The 23,559-nt window shown below is 44.5% G+C and overlaps 1 long non-coding RNA gene across 2 annotated transcripts in view; it reads left to right on the forward strand.

Moving 5' to 3' along the window:
• The window catches only part of LOC129707449 (uncharacterized), a 67,970-nt gene that overhangs the window by 11,120 nt on the left and 33,291 nt on the right, over window positions 1-23,559 (forward strand). The window contains exon 1 of one of the 2 annotated variants that reach the window (XR_008725188.1): window positions 8,736-8,844. The exons of the other annotated variant lie outside the window; for it this stretch is intronic. This is a non-coding gene — a long non-coding RNA (uncharacterized LOC129707449). Of the gene's footprint in view, window positions 1-8,735; window positions 8,845-23,559 lie in introns of those variants that run through there. 2 annotated transcript variants of the gene reach the window in all.

A 23,559-nucleotide genomic window follows, 5' to 3' on the forward strand; every position in this document is an offset into this window, starting at 1 on the left:
AACTGACTCGGGAGATGATGAACAATGACACAGAGTTGAGGGGAGAGAGGGAGGGAGGGGGAGGGGGAGAGTAGGATGAGTTAATGTGCTGCAATGGAAATTTGATAGTGGATGTGGAAAGTTGGAGGGATTATTTTCCCCATGATGCAGGGAGCCATTCACGTGCTTAATAGATAATAGGATTAAAAAGCCATCGAGTTCAAAGTCAGGAGTCACGCCTATAGGACCTAGATATGGTGCTGTGCGGGAAGAGGTTCACTAATGTTTTGTTTAGTTTAGTTGAGACACACATCGTGGTAACAGGCCCTTTGGCCCACAGAGTCCGCGCCTCACCACGATCACCCATATACTAGTTCTACCCTAGTTATTAGGGACAAATTACAGAAGCCAATTAACTTGCACACTTGCAGGTCTTTGGAATGTGGGAGGAAACCGGAGCACCCGGAGAAAACCCATGCAGTCACAGGGAGAACGTACAAACTCTGTACTGACAACACCCATAGTCAGGATCCAATCATGGACTTTCAAATGGCTCATCCTACCAAACATCTCACTAACCTCAGCCAGTCACCACTTCTCTTATATCGCATCGCACCACACATTCAAGGCTTTACGTATATTAATCAAATGCACTTCAGAGTTTAATTTAGATTAGAATTTAGGGATCCAGCATGGTTTTGGGGGGGGTTGGGTTTTGGGGGTTGGGTTTGGGGGGGGGGAGGTTGGGGGGGAGGAACGGTGGGGGGTGCTGTGTTGGGGTGACCAGTGTCTGAGATTAGTGGTAGGAGACGCCAGTTGAAAATGCTCACACTGGCCTTGATTGTTCATCTGAAATTCATCAATTACATAAGCCACCTCACCCAGGCAGATTGTATAACAGTCACTGTCACAGTTCCCTCTTTCTTCGGGAAATCAAAGTCAGTAGAAACTAACTGCAGGGGGATGGTCATTACCGAATGTTCTAACTGTTTAATGGAAAATTGCTGAGTCTATCATCCCTGGTAGGATTGTGTCAATTGAACCACAGCAAACACTCCTTATAAAGGACCATTGGGGAGGAAATGATGTCCGTTATTGCAGATTGTCCGCTATAGCAAGGTGAGGTATCATCATTGTATCATTGTACTGCTGGTGGAAGTAGTTGAGGCAGGTACTATCGCAAAGTTTAAGAAAATCTAAGAAAGGTACATGGATAGGACAGGTTTATGAGTATAGAAGCTGGGATGTAATGTTAAAATTGTACAAGGCATTGGTGAGACCAAATCTGGAGTATGGTGTACAATTTTGGTCGCCCAATTATAGGAATGATGTCAACAAAATAGAGAGAGTACAGAGGAGATTTACTAGAATGTTGCCTGGGTTTCAACAACTAAGTTACAGAGATAGGTTGAATAAGTTAGGTCTTTATTCTCTGGAGCGCAGAAGGTTAAGGGGGGACCTGATAGAGGTCTTTAAAATGATGAGAGGGATAGACAGAGTTGATGTGGACAAGCTTTTCCCTTTGAGAATAGGGAAGATTCAAACAAGAGGACATGACTTCAGAATTAAGGGACAGAAGTTTAGGGGTAATATGAGGGGGAACTTCTTTACGCAGAGAGTGGTGGCGGTGTGGAATGAGCTCCCAGTGGAAGTGGTGGAGGCAGGTTCATTAGTATCATTTAAAAATAAATTGGATAGGCATATGGATGAGAAGAGAATGGAGGGTTATGGTACGAATGCAGGCAGGTGGGACTAAGGGGAAAACATTTGTTTGGCATGGACTTGTAGGGTCGAGATGGCCTGTTTCCGTGCTGTAACTGTTATATGGTTATTATATGGTTATATGGTTTACAGGTTTATGACAATAGACAATAGGTGCAGGAGTAGGCCATCCGGCCCTTCAAGCCAACACTGCATATGGGCCAAACGCAGGCAGGTGGGACTAGTGTAGATGGGACATGTTGGTCGGTAGGGGCAAGTTGGGATGATTGGTCTGTTTCCAAGCTTTATGACTCCAAGTGACTAAGTAGTGGAAACAAACAACTGCAGTTGCTGGTTAATATATGAAAGGACACAAAGTGCTGGAGTAACTCAACGGGTCAGGCAGCATTTCTGGAGAACATGGATAGGTGATGCTTCGGGTCGAGACCCTCCTTCGAACACGTGGCCCGGAATTGGGCCTGGAATCCAGGTGAGCTGGCGGCCGGGGGAGAAACGAGGACCGGCGGGGTCAATGGTCGCTGCCCACAGGTAAGGGTCAGCGGTGTTGGTGGTAGCCTGGGCTGTTAGGGGCTGGAGATGGGGTAAGGGCCAGGGGTGGTGTGGGCAGCCAGGGCTGTAAGTGGCAGGGGAGTCGGTGTGAGCCGGGGATGACATTGGTGGCCGTCGGTAGGTCCGTCCGCTCTACCCGAAACCCGTTATAAAGAGGTACGTTAAAATGAGGGTTTTGTAGCAGAGTCCAGCCAAGAATGAGGCCAAAACGAGTTGTGTGAATGAAATGGTGTTTATTACTGCACTGTGCTGCTTCCAACTTCAACCCCGTGACCTGACCTTAAATACCCGGGGTCGGACCCCATGACCCAACGCCTCCCGCTCTGAGACTCTCAACTTCCCCCTTCTGAGCCGAGGGTTCGCTACCCGTGGCTAGCTACCAGGTACCGCCACAGTTTATTGTACTCCTTATATCCCACACACCATTTTGCTCCTCATCTTACAAGTTACCCTGGCCTAAATGGCGGCACGGTGGCACGGCGGTAGAATTACTGCCTTCCAGCGCCAGGGACCCAGGTTCGATCATGACTGCGGATGCTATCTGTATGGAGTTTGTGCGTTCTCCCCGTGACCTGCGTGGGTTTTCTCCTGGTTTTACTCACACACGCCAAAGACGTACAGGGTTGTGGATTAATTGGCTTGGTATAATTGTAAATTGTCACTAGTGTGTGTTGGATAGTACTAGTGTACGGGGATCGCTTGTTGGCGCTGACTCGGGGAGGCCGAAAGGCCTGTTTCTGCGCTGTGTCTCTAAACTAAACTAAACTAAACTAAAATGCTTCAATTGCTGACATTAAATCAACATTACACATTAACAATATTTGGCGTCATTATTTCTTCTGATGGATGTTCCCTCTGCCCTTGCCAATGTGGTATCCCACCTGATTAGCTCTACAAATATGTGCATGCACCACAGATGTTCTCTTGGCACTCTGAGTACAGATTATCTAAAGCAGGTGAGGTAACAATTCCAATCCATTGCTTTCTTTGGAGACTCAACGAATTGCAGATGCATATTTCCAAAAAAAAGACGCAAAATTCTGGAGAATCTCAGCGGGTCCGGCAGCATCTCTGGAGAACGTAGATGGGTGTAGGAAGGAACTGCAGATGCTCGTTTAAACTGACAATAGACACAAAAAGCTGGAGTAATTCGACGGCACTGGCAGCATCTCTGTCGAGAAGGAATGGGTGACGTTTCGGGTCGAGACCCTTCTTCGGACTCGTTAGGGATAAGAGAAACGAGAGAAATAGTTGATGATGTTGAGAGATAAAGAACAATGAATGAAAGATATGCGCGATGGGTGACGTTTTGGGTCGGGGCCCTTCTTCAGATACTTCCTCAGTCTGTATAAGATCATGAGAGGAATAGATCGGGTAGACGCACGGAGTCTCTTGCCCAGAGTGGGGGAATCGAGAACCATTGGCATAAGTTTAAGGTGAAGGGAAAGATTATGTAGGAATCTGAGGCGTAACTTTTACACCCAAAGGGTGATGGGTGTACGGAGGAGGTAGTTGAGGCCGGGACTATCGTGACATTTACGACGCAATTAGACAGGTATACAGGTAGGACAAGTTTAGTCGGATATGGGACAAATGGAATAGTGTCGATGGGACCTCTCGGTGTGGGCAAGTTGGGCCGATGGGCCTGTCTCCAAACTGTATGCCCTGTCCTGAAATGAGATCTATCCATGGTCTCCAGAGATGCTGCCTGACCTGCTGACCTTCATTGCTTTCTTTGTTTATTAACAGTTCATTACGTTACTTATAATTCCAGAAAGCCTGTCCTTCACATTTCTGCAAATATTGTATATTGCAGCGTGTTCATTGTCCCAGGGAAAGCATGTGCCATTAACACTTGTGCTGTACGAGAAATTTAGAACATTTTAATAGCTTACGCAGTTCTAGATTCTGCGGAATGAGCACCTGGTATAAATTTGAGTGGCTCGTTTTTATAGTGGTCTTTAACCTGAAAAAATGTATATATTCATATTTATTGAGATGATATTGTAGATGGAGTCCAACACTCTATTTTTAAGAGTGGACATCAAATAAGAAAACAATAAAACTGTTTGTATATGCCCAACAGACTAAAAGAAATTTAAGGAGTATAGTGATATGTTGATTATAAGGATCTGGAGGTATGAATTCAAATCCTGAAACAATACCTGGGGAATTTAAATTCATTTAATTAAATAAATCTGGAATAAAAATATTATGCCTTAAAATTGGATTACAGAACTCTGTCTTTATGGACTAGGCAATGTTCGTTAGCACATGCCGAGCCTTTTGGCGTTTAAGGTGGTTACTGATTGACGTCACCTCTTATGGAACGCTTGTTTGGAGTGTTGACAGCTGAAATTGGACACATTTTTCTAGAATACTCATTGGCTCTGCATATGGAACCATGTTTTTATATCATTACATTCAATGCAGCTGCACTATTTAAAGGGCTACTCACTCAATTGACCCTTTCTGCAGTCTACACATTGGAGGCTGTCCGAGATATATAAGGCTGTCGTGAGAAGATCTGCTGGTTCTGCCAGTTCTGACCTTATCATAGAGTCATAGTGTGGAAACAGGCCCTTCGACCCAACTTGCCCACACCGACCAATAGTCCCACTTGCCTCATATCCCTCTAAACCTGTCCGAACTATGCACCTGTCTAATTGTTGCTTAAACGCATAGTCCCTGCCTCAACTATCTCCTCCGGCAGTTCGTTCCATACACCCACACCCCTTTGTGAGTATCTCTGCTCTATAGATGACTTTGTGGGTGACATGCCCATGGACCACAAGGCAGGGTGACAAGAAGACCACAGGTCTGGAGACCCCGCCTCCCAAGAATGAATCACGGAAGCACTAGTTGCAACTCCATCGGGTGCAATGATTCTGGAGGTTGAGGGCATCAACGTCAATTGCGATGGAGATCCGTGGCCATCCTCAGGCAGAATTCCAGTTGTACCTATACAGGCCACCATCACCCTGAACCTGCTCACATCTGGACCATTCCAGCTGACGGTGGTTGATCTTTACCCTGTTCCCCAGTTACTCCGTTAGTGAATGCATGGATCCTCTCCCTTCCAAGAAAAAGATACTTTTGTCTCTACTTCCTGAACCAGAGACCATCAAGCTGAACACGCACATAACCTGGTGAGAATTGAACCTTCTGTCATCTACTGCAGAACATTATGGAGCCTGTCCGAGATACACAAGGCTAAGGTGAGATCATCATAAAGAAAGCCCAGCAATACCTTTGCTTTCTTGGAAGATTGAGGAGATTTAGTATACTCCCTTGAGCTTCTGCAGGCGTCTGATAAAGGGCATATTAATTGGGTGCATCACAGCATGGTGCAGCAAGTCGAACGGCCAGGAATGGCAGAGATTACAAAAAGTGCGGGACACTGCCTGGTCCATCGCAGGTACTGACCTCCCCACCATCGCATGGATCCGTAGGAGGCACTCCATCAAAAAGGCAACCAGCATCATCAAGGCCCCACACCCCCCTGGCCACACTCTCATTTAACCCCTTCCATCAGGAGGAAGGCAGAGGAGTCTAAAAACCATGACCTCTAGGTCCAGGAAGCAACATCTTCCCAAGCAACACTACAAGCAGCAACTAAAGGGCATGCGACTGAAGAAGGTCCATCTGTCTCCTCAGATCCTGGTGAACTTCTACTGCTGCACCATCGAGAGCATCCTTACCAACTGCATCACAGTATGGTATGGCAACTGCTCTGTCTCCGACCGGAAGGCATTGCAGAGGGTGGTGAAAATTGCACAACGCATCACCGGTTCCTCGCTCCCCTCCATTTAGTCTGTCCAAAGCAAGCGTTGTCTGTGGAGGGCGCTCAGCATCGCCAAGGACTGCTCTCACCCCAACCATGGACTGTTTACCCTCCTACCATCCGGGAGGCGCTACAGGTCTCTCCGTTGCCGAACCAGCAGGTCGACGAACAGCTTCTTCCCGGCGGCTGTCACTCTACTCAACAACGTACCTCGGTGACTGCCAATCACCACCCCCCCCCCCAGACACTTATTGTTATTTATTCAAATCATTTGCTATGTCGCTCTTCCAGGGAGATACTAAATGCATTTTGTTGTCTCTGTACTGTACACTGACAATGACAATTAAAATTGAATCTGAATCTGAATCTGAATCTAAACCACAAGCTACAAACTGCCTTGGTTGCACCAGGGACTTTGAGCTTTTGTTTTGTTTCAGTTTACTCGAGGTTAGAGATACAGCGTGGAAACAGGCCCTTCGGCCCACCGGAGACCAGCGATCATCCGTACACTTTTTCTATCCAATACACTAGGGACAATTTACAGAAGCTAATTAACCTACAAACCTGCACGCCTTTGGAATGTGGGAGGAAACCGGAGCACATGGAGAAAACCCACGTGGCCACAGGGATAATGTACAAACTCCATACATACAGCACCCGTAGTCGGGTTCGAACCTGGGTCTCTGGCATTGAAGAGCAGCAACTCTATCACTGCGCCCCAATAGTTGCACAAATATTGATTTTTTTTTAATTTATTGAACTTAATTTTGTTAGTTTATTATGTTATCCATTGAGTACTGTGTTTACTGACCTCAGATGCTGCAGCAAGTAACAATTTAATTGTTCCACTTCGGGTCATATGACAATTAAACTCTCTTGACTTTTCAAGGCTCATGAAGTGATAGGCTGCTCAGATGTAGTGGATCCTCTTCAGAACTCGAGGCACTGAGTAAACAGCAAGGGTTGCCAGTCTATGAGTGTGCAACTTGTGAACCATGAGGAGAAATTTATGATTGCTAATGCCACATTTTTCAAGGGTTGATATGACTTATTTTTGGCAGGCAGTTTATGTTGCCTGCTGTTCTAAGTCACCACTCCACACCGAGGGTAGTGTCTTAGGGGAGTAAGAGCTATCCTATCATTCTTATCATTATCCCATCATTATATAACCCATTATTAATGCGGCACGGTGGCGCAGTTGGTAGAGCTGCTGCCTCACAGTGCCAGAGATCCGGGTTCGATTCTGACCTCGGGTGCTGTCTGTGTAGAGTTTGCACGTTCTCCCCGTGACCGCGTGGGATTCCTCTGGGTGTCCCGACTTCCTCCCACATTCCAAACCGGTTTGCAGGTTAATTGGCTTCTGTAAATAGCTCCCAGCGTGCAGGCAATACTTGCAAAAGTGGGATAAGATGGAACTCCTGTGAACAGGTGATCAGCGGCCAGTGTGGACTCGGTGCACTGAGGGGCTGAGGCATCATGTACAGCATAGACATTGTGGGCCGAATGGCCAATTCCTGTGCTGCGGTGCCCTATGTTCCATGTTCTACGGATGCTGGGCAGTAAGTAGCTGCTGGGGCGGACTGTATTCTTTAAGGTTTGGAAAATTGAACCAATTTGTGAGGGAATGGGTTGGCAAGTGTGTGGCACTAAGCCACTAATTATCTTGATTTGTACATTAGCAATTTAACAGCAGTGTTCCATCCTCAAAATTACCTCAACAATTTCCCCGCTACCGTGTCTAATGTGCACCCTGATGAATCGCAACAGGCTAACTGTGCACTGAAGGTTTATTGTTCGTAGTTAGGTGTTACTGAGCACAAGTGCTCGTAACACTGACCACAAAATGACTGGATTGTCATTAAAAAAAAAACTCCTCCCGATTCAGTGGGGAAGAATGTCTGCTGTCCATACCTGGACTCTCCAATTTGTGGTAAAACCATAGCAACATGGCTACGTTTAAACTGCCCTAACTAAGGCGTAGCCAGTTATTTCAAGAGCAATTAGGAGCTGGCCGTGCAAATTACGTCCACATTCTGAGAAAGAATATTTTAAAGAAAGGATTTTATTAGAGCTCATTAGTTGATTTTATTTCACTTTCGGAGATACGCAGTTGACTGTGAGAAGAATTCAAGCGAGCTATTTTGAGTGAGCAAGAAAATCGATCCCTGGAGGAGGAGAAGGCAGATAGAAGTTCATGTTATCTTTCTAATTTTTTTAAATGGTTTTAATAGAAGGATGACAAGAATAATAAGTGGAGATAAATAGGGTACTTAAGATGGTACATTAGTCTGGGAATAATCTGCGGAACCTTTTCAAAACGCAGGAGGTAATGACAGTTCTGAACTCAAGAGTCAAGAGTCAAGTGTGTTTTATTGTCAAATATCCCAAACAGAACATGACACAGGACATCAGAATCTGCAAACAATATATGAAAGTTCAGATTATATATTTATATTTATACACACACATACACCCACATACACACACACACACACACACACACACACACACACACACACACACACACACACACACACACACACACACATACACACACATGTTAAATAATAGTATTAAATAAATAAGCAGCCAAATAAATTAGATAAATAAACAAATATGTGTGTGTGTGTGTGCGTGCATGTATATCTATATAATAAATAAATATATATATATATATATATATATATAGAGAGAGGGAGAGATAGAGAGAGAGAGAGAGAGAGAGAGCTGGGGCCCATGCGAGTGCCTGTGGCTACATCTTAGATTTGGAGGATGTGGGAGAAGTCAAAGGAGAAGTTGTTGCGTGTGAGGTGAGTTTGTAGAGGGACATATGCTGGTTCTGCAGTCAAGGAAGAAACGGAGGGCTTTTGGCCCTTCCTGGTGGGGGGGATGGAGGAGGAGGGTGACTCTCCTGTCAGGGCAATGGTGTTGTGGATGGGATTCAGGTGATCAGTGAAAGAGATATCGGGATAGTTCAGGATTGTGAGCGTACAGTGGAGATGAATGGGTGTTGTATTCACTAGGGTGGGAGATGGGTTACAGAGTCAGAAGATGAGCTGGAAGATAATTTACTAAGAGGTGACCTACCTGTCAGATATTTGTTGTCAGGCTGGAACCTATCCAGGGAGAACCTCTTACATTCTCACAGAAGCAATGCCCTGCAGGCCCTGTGAAAGTCTTGCTCTAAAGGATGTGCTTGTCCTCAATGTTGACCAATTTAACACAACTACAAATTCCATGCTTGTGACTGGACGGCATTTTTCAGGTCTGGGGTCCATCATATGTTAAGAAATTGGACATACAGGGGAATAATGAAAAAAAATGCAAGGCACGATGGTGCAGCGATAGAGTTGCTGCCTTACAGCACCAGAGACCCGGGTAAAATCCTGACTATGGGTGCTGTTTGTGTGGAGTTTGTACGTTCTCCCAGTGACCAGCGTGGATTTTCTTCGCGAGCTCCGGTTTTCTCCCACACGCTAAAGACGTACAGGTTCGTAGGCTGATTGGCTTGATAAAATTGTCCCTAGTGCGTGTAGGATAGTGTTCGTGTGCGGAGATCGCTGGTCGGCACGGGCTCGGTGGGCCGAAGGGCCTGTTTCCGTGCTGTAGCTCTAAATAAAATACAGCAAATCCCTGATCTTTATTCACAATTTATTTTTGTGGAAAGACGATGGAGTGGAATGGAAATGTGGCTCTTCTGGGGACAACAATGAAACAACTGGAAGGAATCCAAAATGGAGAAACAAAGAACTGCAGATGCTGGTTTATACCAAAGATAGACACAAAGTGCTGAAGTAACTCAGCGGGTCAGTGGAGGGAAAGTTTTGGGTCGCGTCACATATCCTTTTCCTTCAGAGATGCTGCCTGACCCACCGAGTTACACCAGCACTTTGTATCAATCTTTGGCAGGAATCCATTTGGCTTTTGGTTTTGTGCAGGGTTCCTGCAAGAAAGAAGCAGTTAGACTCAAAGCAGCTTGGCTCACTTTCTGCAAACCACACTCATTATTTGATCATACTTGGCTGTTGCGAATCGCCACTTCGTTCCTTGTCCCCAGTGACTGGACATAGGTTCATTGACTTCCCAATGTGCTCCCATTTTCTCCATGACCCTTGCTAGGTAATGAACCATCTCAAAAACGAGGGGAGAATGTTTCTGTTATTTTTCCCTTGGAGGCCAGAGGTGATTCGTAATGTGAGACAGATGGAAAATACTTACATTTGTCCCTTGCCCTTGGAGGGGAATAAAGTCCTGGCCTACCCAACCCGCTCCCCGTAACTCGGACCCTCGAGACCAGGCAGGAGAGTTGGAGACGTGCAGTCTAGCTTGGAGTTTCGAATTTACAATTAAATAAAGTTGCCGAAATTCTGTGCTGGGTTTAAAAACAAATATTTGAAACAAAAACCTTCCACGGTTGTCTCTTGTGAGGTGATGTAGATGGGCGGTGGAACATGGTCCCCATGTCTATTGATGCCACAAAGCATATGTTAAAATTTACCCAAAGGAAAGAAAAAGCATTTTCAAGTTAAATAATTTAATGCAGCACATGGGTATAATAAAAGAAATGCTGGCAGCTTGCTTGAGCGTGTAATTAGAGGACTAATGATAGGCTTACAGAAGAATTAAATCCTGACTGTACAATAATACCCCAAGTTGATGGCTTCAATCATTGTACCAAACTCTGCCATCCCTCTAACCTTCAAGCTGGCAGTATTTTACAGCTCCAGCCCTGGACCACACTCATTATTTCCACAGCGTTGTGTAACGTTCACGAGCATTTGCGTGTCCAAAATGTGTACACCGATACCTTTCAACATTTTTTAGTGCATGGTGGGAAAGCCTTGGGGTTTAATCATGAAATGAGTGCAGATTTCAGCAGTGTTTTTGATAAAAAGTGAGGGCGCTGGTTTCTTGGTTGCTGTGAATGTGGCGTGTGAAAATATGGTGGGAGAACTGGGTTTTCACAGGAAGAGAAATGCTGTGTTCTAAGTGACAGCAGCTGGTCTCCTTGATGTGCTGCTGTACATAAAGGGAGAAGCATGTTTAAAGAAAATGTCTGTGACGTTAAAATCGTTTTTCTCCCTCTATTTTATGGGCACAGAACAGTAGTGCTTATTTATTGCAGTTTTGGTCAATTATATGTAAAGATGAACAGTCTTTACATAAGGTCATAAGTTCATACGGTATAGGAGCAGAGTTAGGCCGATGGCACATCAGGTCTACTCCGTCATTCGGTCATGGCTGATCTATCTTTCCCTCTCAACCCATTCTCCTGCCTTCTCCCCGTAACCCCTGACACCTGTATTAATCAAGAATCTATCAATATCTGCCTCAAAAATATCCATTGACTTGGCCTCCACAGCATTCTGTGGCGATGATTTTCTCAGAATAAAAGTACATATCTTTAGAAGGGAGATGAGAAGGAACTTTTTTTTATCAGAGGGTGGTGAATCTGTGGAATTCGTTGCCACAGAGGCTGCGGAGGCCAAGGCAGTGGATATTTTTACGGTGGAGATTGACAGATTCTTGATTAGTAAGAATGTCAGGTGTTACGGGGAGAATACTTTATTCTGCTCCTATCGCTTACAGTATGAACCTATCAACTCAGCTGCTGTGGATTTGGTCTTCTGTGTGGTGAAGGTGACTGTTAAACAGGCTGCTCTTCTTCTAAGGCAATTTTCTGTTCTTGTTGTGTGGATTCTGAGATGGCTCAGACACCATTGAGGGAACTGTAGACCCTCTGTAGATGGGGCAGGAGGTATCTGGTGGTTGGGAAAGTGGGTTGTTTGAGACCGAACACTTCTTCTGTCTTCTCTGCAGAACTTGTGTGTGTTCTTGATACGTGGGCTCGAGGTTTTAGCTTTTAGCTTATGATACGGAGATAGTTTGGAAACAGGCCATTTGACCCATCGAGTCCACACGGGCCAGCGATCACCCTTACACTAGTTCTATCCTACTCACCAGAGACAATTTACTGAAGCCAATTAACCTACAAACCTGCACATCTTTTGAATGTGGGAGGAAACTGGAGCACCCGGAGAAAACCTTGTGGTTTACAGACAGCACCTATAGTCAGGATCTTACCCGGGTCTCTGTGGTTCTTATGGGCCTGTCCCACCAAGGCGATTTTTCAACGGACTGCCGGTGACTGTCAAGTTGCCGGCAGTCGCCTGAAAAACCGGGAACTGGAACGGCGACTGTCAGAGTGGAACACACACAAACACATCGCCAAGGCGGGGGCCAGGGCAAGCGGGTGCAGCACTGTCTGAAATTCACACAGTGCAAAGCCAAGGTGATACAGACACACACCGCGATGAACATGAAGGTTAGGAAGGCTAGCACAGTGTACGGTAAGTCCTTTAAAAGAGTGAGGGGGAGAAGAAGGAGGGAGAAGGAGTGGAGACAAATTTTAAGAAGCCAGACAACTTTTAATAAGCCAGAGATACACAGCTGCGAAGTTCGGTGGGCATTTAACATTACCAGTCGGTTATCCTTGGTTCTGAAAACTCGTGCTTACATTTGTTTCCCTCAATGAGCCAATGAAAATGACCAGTCACCAGTCAGACGATGAACTAAAACTACCTACGAGTACCTCGACTACCTATAACCACATGGCGACCCCACTACAATTGCACCTACGACTAAAAGATTACCGATTTTCTACACGGCGACCAATTTTTGGTTGCAGAAAAATTTTCAACATGTTGAAAAATTTGCGGTGACCACGCTGAGGCCGCGAATAGTTCCCAGAATGCGGGAAGACCTCGCGACCATGAAGGAGACTCGCCAGAGACCCCCAGTGAACATGTGGCGACCATTTGGCGATCATGTGGGGAGCGCAGTGTCTCCTGCACTCGCCTAAAAAGTCGCCCAAGTGGGACAGGCCCATAAGGCAGCAACTCAACCCCTGCGTCACCGTGCCGCACTCAGCATTTGCCCTGAACACACGTTCTCCACTTTGAGGAGTCGTGGGGTGTATAATACACTGTCACATTCAGCCAGCAGTTTCATTCTACATTTGCCTGCATAACAATATATCCGCATTTGACGGAGACATCTTGGAACAAAATCAAACTAATATTCTAACGTGCTTTACATTAATGAGTATAAAATCACAGAAACGTACAAAGGTCTGGCAGTTCCACGCTGAAGTCATTTTCTCATTGAAGTGTAACCAAATTGAGAAGTCCTCGACGGAGTTCAGCAGCAGATCCCACATTTACTGCAGTTTCCCAGCATTTTCTCTGGAGAGTATGTCGACTGAATGACTTGCCAGCGATCGTGTATGTAGGAGGCACTGGGAAGCTCAATTCTGGCCCATGATGTTCCAAAATAATAATGGTAAAAAATTCCTTTTACAATGCAGTCCACTAATGCAGTGCAACTATAATGTTATCGGGAAACTACCTTAAGTCGAGAAATCCTTTACTTTAAGATTAAAATAGAATTACTTGATCTAAGTTAAATCTACAATAGTATCACAGCAGAGATGCACACTCCTGTTAGATAAATGATTTTGAATGGATTTAGTTTAGATCATGGTCTTTTTATGAAACAAAGTTTCTGGGGTGGCGAAGGATATCAATCAGCTGATAGAGGAAATTAGTGAGGAAGATTCAAGAAGAGAGTTGGTGTGAGTTGTTGGTTTTAGTGGTTGTGGCAAATGATCGGCCATTACATGTCATGCCTGATTATATTACAGTTGTGTACCACAGAAAGGAAAATTAGGAAATTGACTGATTCAATATCACTTCCCTTACCACTGTTGCAAATAAAAACATTTTTTTTTTAAATGAGATTTTTGTAGAGAGCAGAGAAGATAGCACAACTACAGTGTCTAGGAAGAGTTCTGGAAGTGGGGTGCATTTGGTACAAGTTATCAGGTTAATTGGGGAATGAAGGGGAACGAGATAAAGCAGCATTCAAGACTCTGCTAAATTAATATCTCACCCCAACGTTGTTTGTTTTTCTACACATTCTGCCTGATCTGCTCAGCATTTCCTGCATTTCTTGTTTATATTTTGGATAAAATAGAATTTGGGCAAGATAAATGATTGAAGACTTTGTGGGCATGCACAGCAGAACAGTGGTAGAGTTGATGTCTTACAGTGCCAGAGACCCAGGTTCGACCCTGACTGCAGGTGCTGTCTGTACGGAATTTGTGCGTTCTCCCTGTGACTGCGCGGGTTCTCCGATTTCCTCCCACACACCATAGACTGACGGGTTTGTAGGTTAATTGGCTTTGATAAAATTGTAAATTGTCTGTAGTGTGTAGGATAGTGCTAGTGTAGGGGGATTGTGGGTCGGCATGGACTCGGTGGGCTGAAGGGCCTGTTTCCGTGCTGTATCTTTAAGGTCTAAAGACAGAAGATTCATTGACACAATGCCAATGAATATGTGTCAATTTTAATTCATTGGCACATAGGGGGCCCGTGCAACTGAGCAAGTACGGGTGGTGTATGAAGGATGGATACGAGGCAGGTCATACAGATGTAACATATTTGCTTAAGAGCTTAGTATTTTATCTGCCATGTTGATGAAGGGTACAATCAGTGCCTAATGTGTGATGGTAAGCACCAGTTTGGTTTCGACCCGAAACGTCACCCATTCCTTCTCTCCAGAGATGCTGCCTGTCCTGCTGAGTTACCCCAGCATTTTGCGTCTATCAACGGTGTGCTGGTACTTCTATAAAGTTAAACCTGGTCTTTGAGGGTCACGGATGAGACTCGGATCGATTGGTTGCATGTTCACACTAAAACTACCAGACATAGAAAAACCGATGAAGTCAGATGGGCCTTCAGCCAAACATTACTGAGGTGGGAGGAAACTTATCTTGGCGAGTTCTTGGGACAATTGCAGGCATTCTTTCCCCTATGCGTATAAGGCTCTGCCACAACTTGCACAATCATCAAAGGGGAAGGTGGAGTTCACATCATGCATGACTCATGCTTTTCTACCTTGAGCTGTGAAGGTCTTTATTACCTATAGTTAATTCAGAATGATGTCTGCCCAGGTTAAGTACCTGCAGTAAAGTTTTGCCTGCTTGCCCCACCCACCCACCCACTGTCTCGAAGCTCATAAATTCATAATTTCATGTTTTAGGAGCAGATTTAGGCCAATCGGCCCATCAAAGTCTATTCCGCCTTTCAATCATGGCTGATCTATCTTTTCCCCTCAACCCCATTCTCCTGCCTTCTCCCCATAACCCCTGACACCCGTACTAATAAGGCCATTAGGTTGTTCCAAATTCCGGGACTTTTAGGTGCTAATTTCTTCCAGTGGAAAACTGGAAAGCCTGAAGTCATCATTCACAGTTCTCCTCATTTTGCAATCCTTGTTAAAATGTGGGTCTTTCATCATGTTTTTTTCATCCCTTCCGATATCTTTTACTGTGAGTTGTTATACATTACATTTCTCACACACCTTGGAACATGTGCCTACATACATGCATTATGTTTGGTATCAAACCTCTTTTCCTTCCAAAGTCTCTAGCTGTGCCATATCCCAAGTATTGGCAAGTGTTTTTGTGCAGAAGATATGCTTTTAATGTTAACCACATTTCTGGTTTTCTGCTGGTGGCCACAGCACTACTGATGATCTAATACTTACCTCATCTACTTACAGACGCCATTATCTATGGATACTATTCTTACGGCCCTTCAGCATGTTGCTTTGATAAAAAACAAAACTCCCTTGAATGCGCTGGCTCCAGTTTCAGTCCTTAAAATTGGTAATTGTTGGAAAGAAAAGTAAACCTTCTTTAGACTTTACACTTTAGAGATACAGCGTGGAAACAGGACCTTTGGCCCACCGAGTTCGCACCGACCAGCGATCAACCCTTACACCAACACTATACTACATACTCGGGACATTATCGAAGCCAATTAACCAACAAACCTGTACGTTTTTGGAGTGTGGGAGGGCATTTTAATTCACATTAAATTGGGAGCCACCAGCTAACCAGATGGCATATTCATGATTGGAGAGACCAAACTAGAATGTAGAAGGAGAATCCAAGGGTGCACCTTGATGATATCAAGAAGAAGTTGAAGAAAGGCAAGTACGTCTGGGTTGTGACATGAGTAGTCTACAAGATAGACGCCAAAGAACTCCATGCAGTTGACAAGGTTGGTGCAGTGTTGAGTGCAGCTACTCCAAGCAACTTGACAGAGTTGAAGACCTTCATCTGTCTCCACTACTACTTTGGATTCTTTCACTATGAAGTATAATGTGCGAATATGTGAGGATGTCCACTGTAGAAGGAGAATGAAAATGCGACTTATTGTTTAAATAGAGTAAGGCTGCAAAATGTGCTAGTACAAAGGGATGTGGGAGTTTAAAACATGAAACAACAACGTTAGCATGCAGGTACCACAAGTAATTAGAAAGGCAAATGAAATGTTCCCTTTATTGCAAGGGTCATGGAGTACAAATGTAGGAAAGCTTTGATGCAAGTTTACAGGATGCTGAAGAGACCACACACAAAGTACTGTGTACAGTTTTGTGCTCTTAACTTTGTATGACTTTGTACTGCAGCACGAAGAACTGACCAACACTTTAGAAAGAAGTTAGCAATTATTTTTGGGTTCTTTGCTGACACAACTACTGGCACATTCTGGGACTAAATGTATATGGTCCCTGCTGAATTTCTGTCAAATTGCCACAACCTATAATTTGTGGTGAGACACTGGTGAAGAACCTTGTCCTGATGTCAGTATGTCTGCACAAATTAGTTGTTACAATTCATTTGTAGGAAGGAACTGCAGATGTTGGTTTAAACCAAAGATAGACACAAAAAGCTGAAGTAACTCAGAGGGACAAGCAGCATCTCTAGGGCGTTTCAGGTCAAGACCCTTCTTCGTCTGAAATGTCACCCGAAACGTCACCCATTCCTTCTCTCCAGAGATGCTGCCTGTCCCACTGAGTTACTCCAGCCTTTTGTGTCTAACTTCAAATGCATGGGTGGATGAATGCAAATTCTTCTTGGAATAAGGTCGACTGAGAACACAAGCTCTACTGTGGAGTGCGTATTGGAATACAATTGGGAAGGAAGGAGGGGGGAAGGATTCCCTGTGGGAACATTGTCTGCCCAGAGAGAAGTTCCCCTTCCTGAAACTCGGAGAGAAATGTTGTGAGACATCTGTGTTCACTAAAATGTATCACCTATTGTAGCCAAAGGAGAGAATGTATTTCCCAAGTCAAGATGATCACAGTCCTGAAACGTCAAAATGAGTCCAAACATAAATGAAACACAAATGTTAGCATGCAGGTGCCACAAGTAATTAGAAAGGCTTTTCTAAAAAGAAAATCAAGGTCGAGGTGACCTGCAACCTCCTACCACCTCCCACGCATGTGTTGAAAACCTTCCTCGACTATGATGAAAACCGGCTAAAAAATTATCGATTTTTAAAACGGCAACCTATTTTTAGTCGAGGCTGGTTTTAACCATGATGAAAAAATAGCAGTAACGTAGTTGAAGCCTCGACCATTCGGAAACCACTTCCGACCATTAGGGAGAGTGACCAAAACCTCTGGTGACCTCATGGAAACCTTGGGTGGAGGGCAAGGTCACCAGAGGTTGCTGTTTCGGTCTCCTAAGTGGGACAGGGGCTTCACTCCAGTACTTTGTGCCGTATTACTGACTGACGTATTATAACAACGCTGATATTATTGAGTGCATGTGCTGTCTTGGTACTTCAAGTGGAAAAGGCATTGCAGGTATTCGAGTTGTCTTGTCTTTAAAATGAGGAAGAAGAGGAGACACCTGGCTCAGTAGGGAAGTAGTTGTCTGAAAGTCCCCCCTGACTACTGTAGATTCACATGGCTGCAGTCCTGTTCATCTGAGGATGTGTTTCCAGATGGCATGGGCAGGGAGAGATTGTATTAATCATGCACAATATTGTATGGAGGATGATTCCATTATCCACACCTTAACTTGTCTGTTTTAATGATCTGTAGTGGGAAAATGAGTGAAAAATAAAAAATTACAACCAGTTAATCTCATTATGCCCTGTAATTAAGGGACAAACATGCATTAAAAAAAAAAGTTGGGTGCTTAAATTTGGCATCGGGCAAAGTGAAATCTGGTGAAAGATATAACACAAATCTAGCACAGTTTGTGCCAAGAATGTGTGGAATTTAATGCTTAATTTCAAGTGGTTTTGTGTTGTTTTGGCAAGCAGGGGGAAATATCTGCTGACAATTAGATAAATAGAACCAAAAAAAACTGTCAGCTTTGGCTGAGCAGCAATAGTCCTAACTCCGATGGATAAGGCTGAAGGTCTGGAGCAGGTTATCTGGACATTTACTTCAGTCCAGGATTAAGTCAGCACTGAGTTTTCCAAGGTATTGTTTACATAGAACAGTACAGCACAGGAGCGGGCCATTCGGCCCACAATACCTGGATCTGGATCTGGATGTAATACGCTGAAAAGCCCTGGGTGGAGCATCACTCAGCACTATGATGGCGGTGGATGTGCTAGCCCAGATGGAGATGCTTTTGGAGTCAGTGCAACTTTGTATGTGTTGATGTTTTGGAGATCTCTGACGCTGGCTGGTAGGGTATTCCAATCCCTTGCTGTCTTGAAAAAAACCTGTTAGAAAGTGCTAATGAAGTGTGCCAAACCTTATGACAAGATGAACTCAACTCAACTGCTTGCACGTGATCAATATCCCTCCATTCCTTGCATGTCCATGTGCCTACCTAAAAGCCTCTTTCACGCCACTATCGTATCTGCCTCCACTATCACCCCTGGTAGCACGGTCCAGGCACTCACCATCCTCTGTGTGGATGAGATATAAGAGATATAAAGGCCGTCAGAGGAGGTAGTTGAGGCTTCGGTAATATTGTCTCTAGGGCATAGGATAGTGCTAGTGTACGGGGTGATCGCTGGTCAGCGCAAACTTGGTGGGCTGAATGCCAGTTTCCACGCTGTATCTCTAAAGTCTAAAGTCTAAAAGTCTAAAAATCTGACATTGCTGTTTCACACTTCTATACATTTTGCCGGATGGGAGAGGGGAGAAGAGGGAGTGGCCAGGGTCTGACATGGCCTTGTCGAGGCAGCATGAGGTGTAAATGGATGTGTGATGGTCTGGGCTGCGTCCATATTTCACTGCAATTTCTTGCGGTCTTGGATGTTCCGAAACCAAGCTTTGGAGAATGTGCATGTGCTCGTCCAATTTTAGGGGATGGCTGGATAACTTTGGCTTCGGCTCACACTCATATTTCACGCACATAGCGAGGAGTTGAGTATAGAACCAAAGAGGACCTTCTGCAGTTGTACAGGGCCCTGATTAGACCACACTTGGAGTATTGTGCGCAGTTTTGGTCCCCTAATTTGAGGAAGGACATTCTTGCTATTGACGGAGTGCAGCGTAGGTTCACCAGGTTAATTCCCGGGATGGCGGGACTGTCATATGTTGATAGAATGGAGTGACTGGGCTTGTATACACTGTAATTTAGAAGGATGAGAGTGGATCTTATTGAAACATAAGATTATTAAGGGTTTGGGCACGCTGGAGGCAGGAAACATGTTCCCAATGTTGGGGGAGCCCAGAACCAGGGGCCACAGTTTAAGGGGTTAAGAATAAGGGGTAAGCCATTTAGAACGGAGATGAGGAAAAACTTTTTCACACAGAGGGTTGTGATTCTGTGGAATTCTCTGCCTCAGAAGGCAGTGGAGGCCAATTCTCTGGATGCTTTCTAGAGAGAGTTAGATAGAGCTCATAAAGATCTCAAAGGATATGGGGAGAAGGCAGGAACGGGGTACTGATTGTGGGTGATCAGCCATGATGATATTGAATGGCGGTGCTGGCTCAAGGGCCAAATGGCCTACTCCTGCATGTATTGTCTATTGTCTATTGTCTAAGTCAAAAGCACTCCAGTGCACTGTTGTGTAGATTAACAACTAAGGTTTTGTGATATCAGACTACCAGCAAGCAGCCTTACTAGCTGGGTGCACATCATGATATTACAGGTGTACTTCCTTTGCAAAGTGTTTTTTATAATTAACGCTGGAAAAATGTGTGATTCTACCTGCAATTTCTCTGTACGTGTGCCAAGAGTGCACATTTGTCGTGATAAAATGAAGGCAGCACAATGCTATCATGCCTAGAATCTAGTGTGAGTTTAATCAATATTACTTTATGTGGTATAACCTGCAGAAAAGTGGCAGGTTCATGTTCTGCTGAGGTGAAAGGATGTTGCCATGTGTACACAACAGTGACTTCATGAATTAAATTGCTCAGCTTAATTTCTAATGCTAGTCCAGAAACAAACTGTCGTGAATAAATAGAAATGGGTGGCACGGTGAATTGCAATGATGTTCTTTCCAATTTTGGCATCGTAAATAGATTTGGTAAATGCACTATATAAATAGGGCCAAACGCAGGCAGGTGACTCTTGTCTAGATGGGACATGTTGGTCGGTGTGGGTAAGTTGGGCCGAATGGCCTGGTTCCATGTTTTATAACTCGGTGACACTAAGTAGGAGAAATGCAGTTGCTGGTTAATACACAAAGTGCTGACACTCTATGACATAGAGCATAGAGTAGGGGAATCGAGAACCAGGGAATAGGTTTATTGTGAAGGGGGAAAGATTTAATAGGAACCTGAGGGGTAACCTTTTACACAAAAAGTGGCAGGTATATGGAATGAGCTGCTGGAGGAGATAGTCGGTGCAGGTACTATCACAACGTTTAGACACAAACATGGGTAGGACAGGTTCATAGGGGTATGGGCCAAATGCAGGTGGGTGGGACAAATGTAGATGGAGCTTGTTGGTGGTTGTGGGCATATTGGGCCAAAGGGCCTATTTTCACACGGTATGACTCGATGACTCTTTGACTATGATTCTGACCCTCCCCAGAAAGTCAGGGAAAAAGTGCTTGAAGCTGAATGTATACAATGGTTGGAATGGACTTTTATCCCCACAGCTTTTGATTCCAGTATACATTGACCCTGCATTACAGCCTTTCATTCATTTATTTAATGGAGACATTATTGTCTTCAAATTGATTAATCAGTAAGTAAATATAGTCGCATCAGTCTGAGACCTACATTGGTTTAAGATGCGGGGAGAACGACTTAATAGGAACCTGAGGTGCAACTTTTTACACAAAGTGTGGTAGATATATGGAACAAGCTGTTGGAGGAGGTAGTTGATGCAGGTACTATTACAGGTACATGGGTACATGGGTAGGATAGATTCAGAGAGATATGGGCCAAATGCAGGCCGGTGGGACTAATGTAGATGGGGCTTGTTGGTCATTGCGGGCAAGTTGGGCACAGGTTAAAAGGGAACACTTGAACTGTGTCAGCTTGAAGGCTCCTTGGTTTTGACTTTTCAAATGGGCAGCAACTTTTAGTTTAGTTTAGATTATTATCACGTGTACCGAGGTACAGTGAAAAGCTTTGGTTTGCGTGCTATCCAGTCAAAGAAAAGACTATGCGTGAATACAAACAAGTTCTCCACAGTGTACAGATAAAGGATAAAGGGTACAACATTTACTGTAAGATCTAACATCGAAGTCCGATAAAGTCCAATTAAAGATAGTTCAAAGGCCTCCAATGAGGAAGATGGATTGGGGGTGGGGCTGCGGAGGTCGCGGGTTGGGGGGGGGGGGGGGGGGGGGGGGGGGGGAGAGTAAGGACCACACTTTAGCTGATGAGAGGACTGTTCAGTTACTTGATAACAGCTGGTAATAAACCATCGCTGAATTTGGAGGTATGCATTTTCAAGCTTCTGTTTGGCTTGCCTGATGGAAGCGGGAGAAGAGGGAGTGATCAGGATGAGACTGGCCCTTGATTATGCTGAGGCAGGATGAAGAGTAAATGGAGTCAATGGAAGGGAGACTTGTTTGTTTGATGGTCTGAGCCACATCCACAACACTGAAGTACAAGTGTTAAAGAGGGAACTGCAGATGCTGGAGAATCGAAGGTTACACAGAAAAGCTGGAGAAACTCAGCGGGTGCAGCAGCATCTATGGAGCGAAGGAAATAGGCAACGTTTCGGGCCGAAACCCTTCTTCAGACTGATCAGGGGTGGGGGTGGGTGGGGACAAGAAAGGGAAAAGGAGGAGTAGTACAAGTACAAGTGTTGTGTGGTTTATGAGGAGATCATAGGTAGCAAAGTCGAAGTAATGTGGGATAACTGCTGATCCACACTTTAAATTATTTTATTATCTCACATTATTACATATCTACCCTGAGTCAAAAAGCACACCTCAACCTATTGCATGCTTCACCCAATCGCTTAGTACTGGTCTGGTACAAGTTCTATTTTATTGATTCCTCTTTCACAGAGAAGTAGGCCTTGCTTCCTTGCTCTGTTCAATGGTTTGTATTTACATCTCTTATACGGTTACCTGGCAACGGAAAACAAATCCCTCAAGAGACTCAAAAGATTTTGTTTTACTTTTCCCTAATTATCTTCCTTCTGAAACGAAATCGATTGCCTGTCTCCATTTAATCAAAAATTAATATATTGGGAATCTGGCCTCTGTTTGGGTACTGATAAAATAGGCGACTTACAAAAACTCGCACTTGCGTAAACAATTGTTTAAACCCGTGCTTTATTTGCGAGTTTACGTAGTCTTAGCAGCAGTGCGCTATTGCGGTTTTCAAACAGTTGTAAGAAGGGTAAGAATTTGATATTTGCTTATCAACATCTTGTTTGACAATGGATGAAAAGGGTATCAATGAGACCTTCAAATAAAACTTACAAGATATTCAACGGATATTCAATGCCTGTGTCATAATAATCTCAAAGCTAGTATTCTTCAACATCATTTATGCCAGATGGAGTGCATAGAAGATTTACAAGGATGTTGCCAGGACTTGGGGGGCCTAATTTATAGGGAGAGGTTGGGCAGGCTAGGATTTTATTTCTTGGAGTGGAGGACGCTCAGAGGTGATCTCACAGAGGTGTATAACATCATGAGGGGAACGGAGAGGGCGAATGCACAGAGTTGTTTGTCCAGAGTAGAGGAATCAGGAACCAGTGGACTTAGGTTTAAGTTGAGAGGCAAAAGATTTAATAGCTACCTGAGGGACATCTTTTTCACTGAGGTGTCAGTGGGAAAATGGAACGAGTTGTCAGAAGAGATAGTTGAAGCATCATTTAAAAAACACTTGGACAGGTACATTTGACAGGAAAGGTTTAGAAGGAGGTACACAAAAAAAAGCTGGAGAAACTCAGCGGGTGCAGCAGCATCTATGGAGCAAAGGAAATAGGCAACGTTTCAGGCCAAAACCCAAGGGTTTCGGCCCGAAACGTTGCCTATTTCCTTTGCTCCATAGAAAGGAAATAGCAGGCAAAGGAAATAGCAGGCAAAGGAAATAGGCAACGTTTCGGGCCGAAACCCAAGGGTTTCGGCCCGAAACGTTGCCTATTTCCTTTGCTCCATAGATGCTGCTGCACCCGCTGAGTTTCTCCAGCTTTTTTTTTTGTGTACCTTCGATTCTCCAGCATCTGCAGTTCCTTCTTAAACAAGGTTTAGAAGGATATGGGCCAAATGCAGGCATAT

This window comes from Leucoraja erinacea, chromosome 21 (assembly GCF_028641065.1).
Source record: "Leucoraja erinacea ecotype New England chromosome 21, Leri_hhj_1, whole genome shotgun sequence".
NCBI classification, from domain to species: Eukaryota; Metazoa; Chordata; class Chondrichthyes; order Rajiformes; family Rajidae; genus Leucoraja; species Leucoraja erinaceus.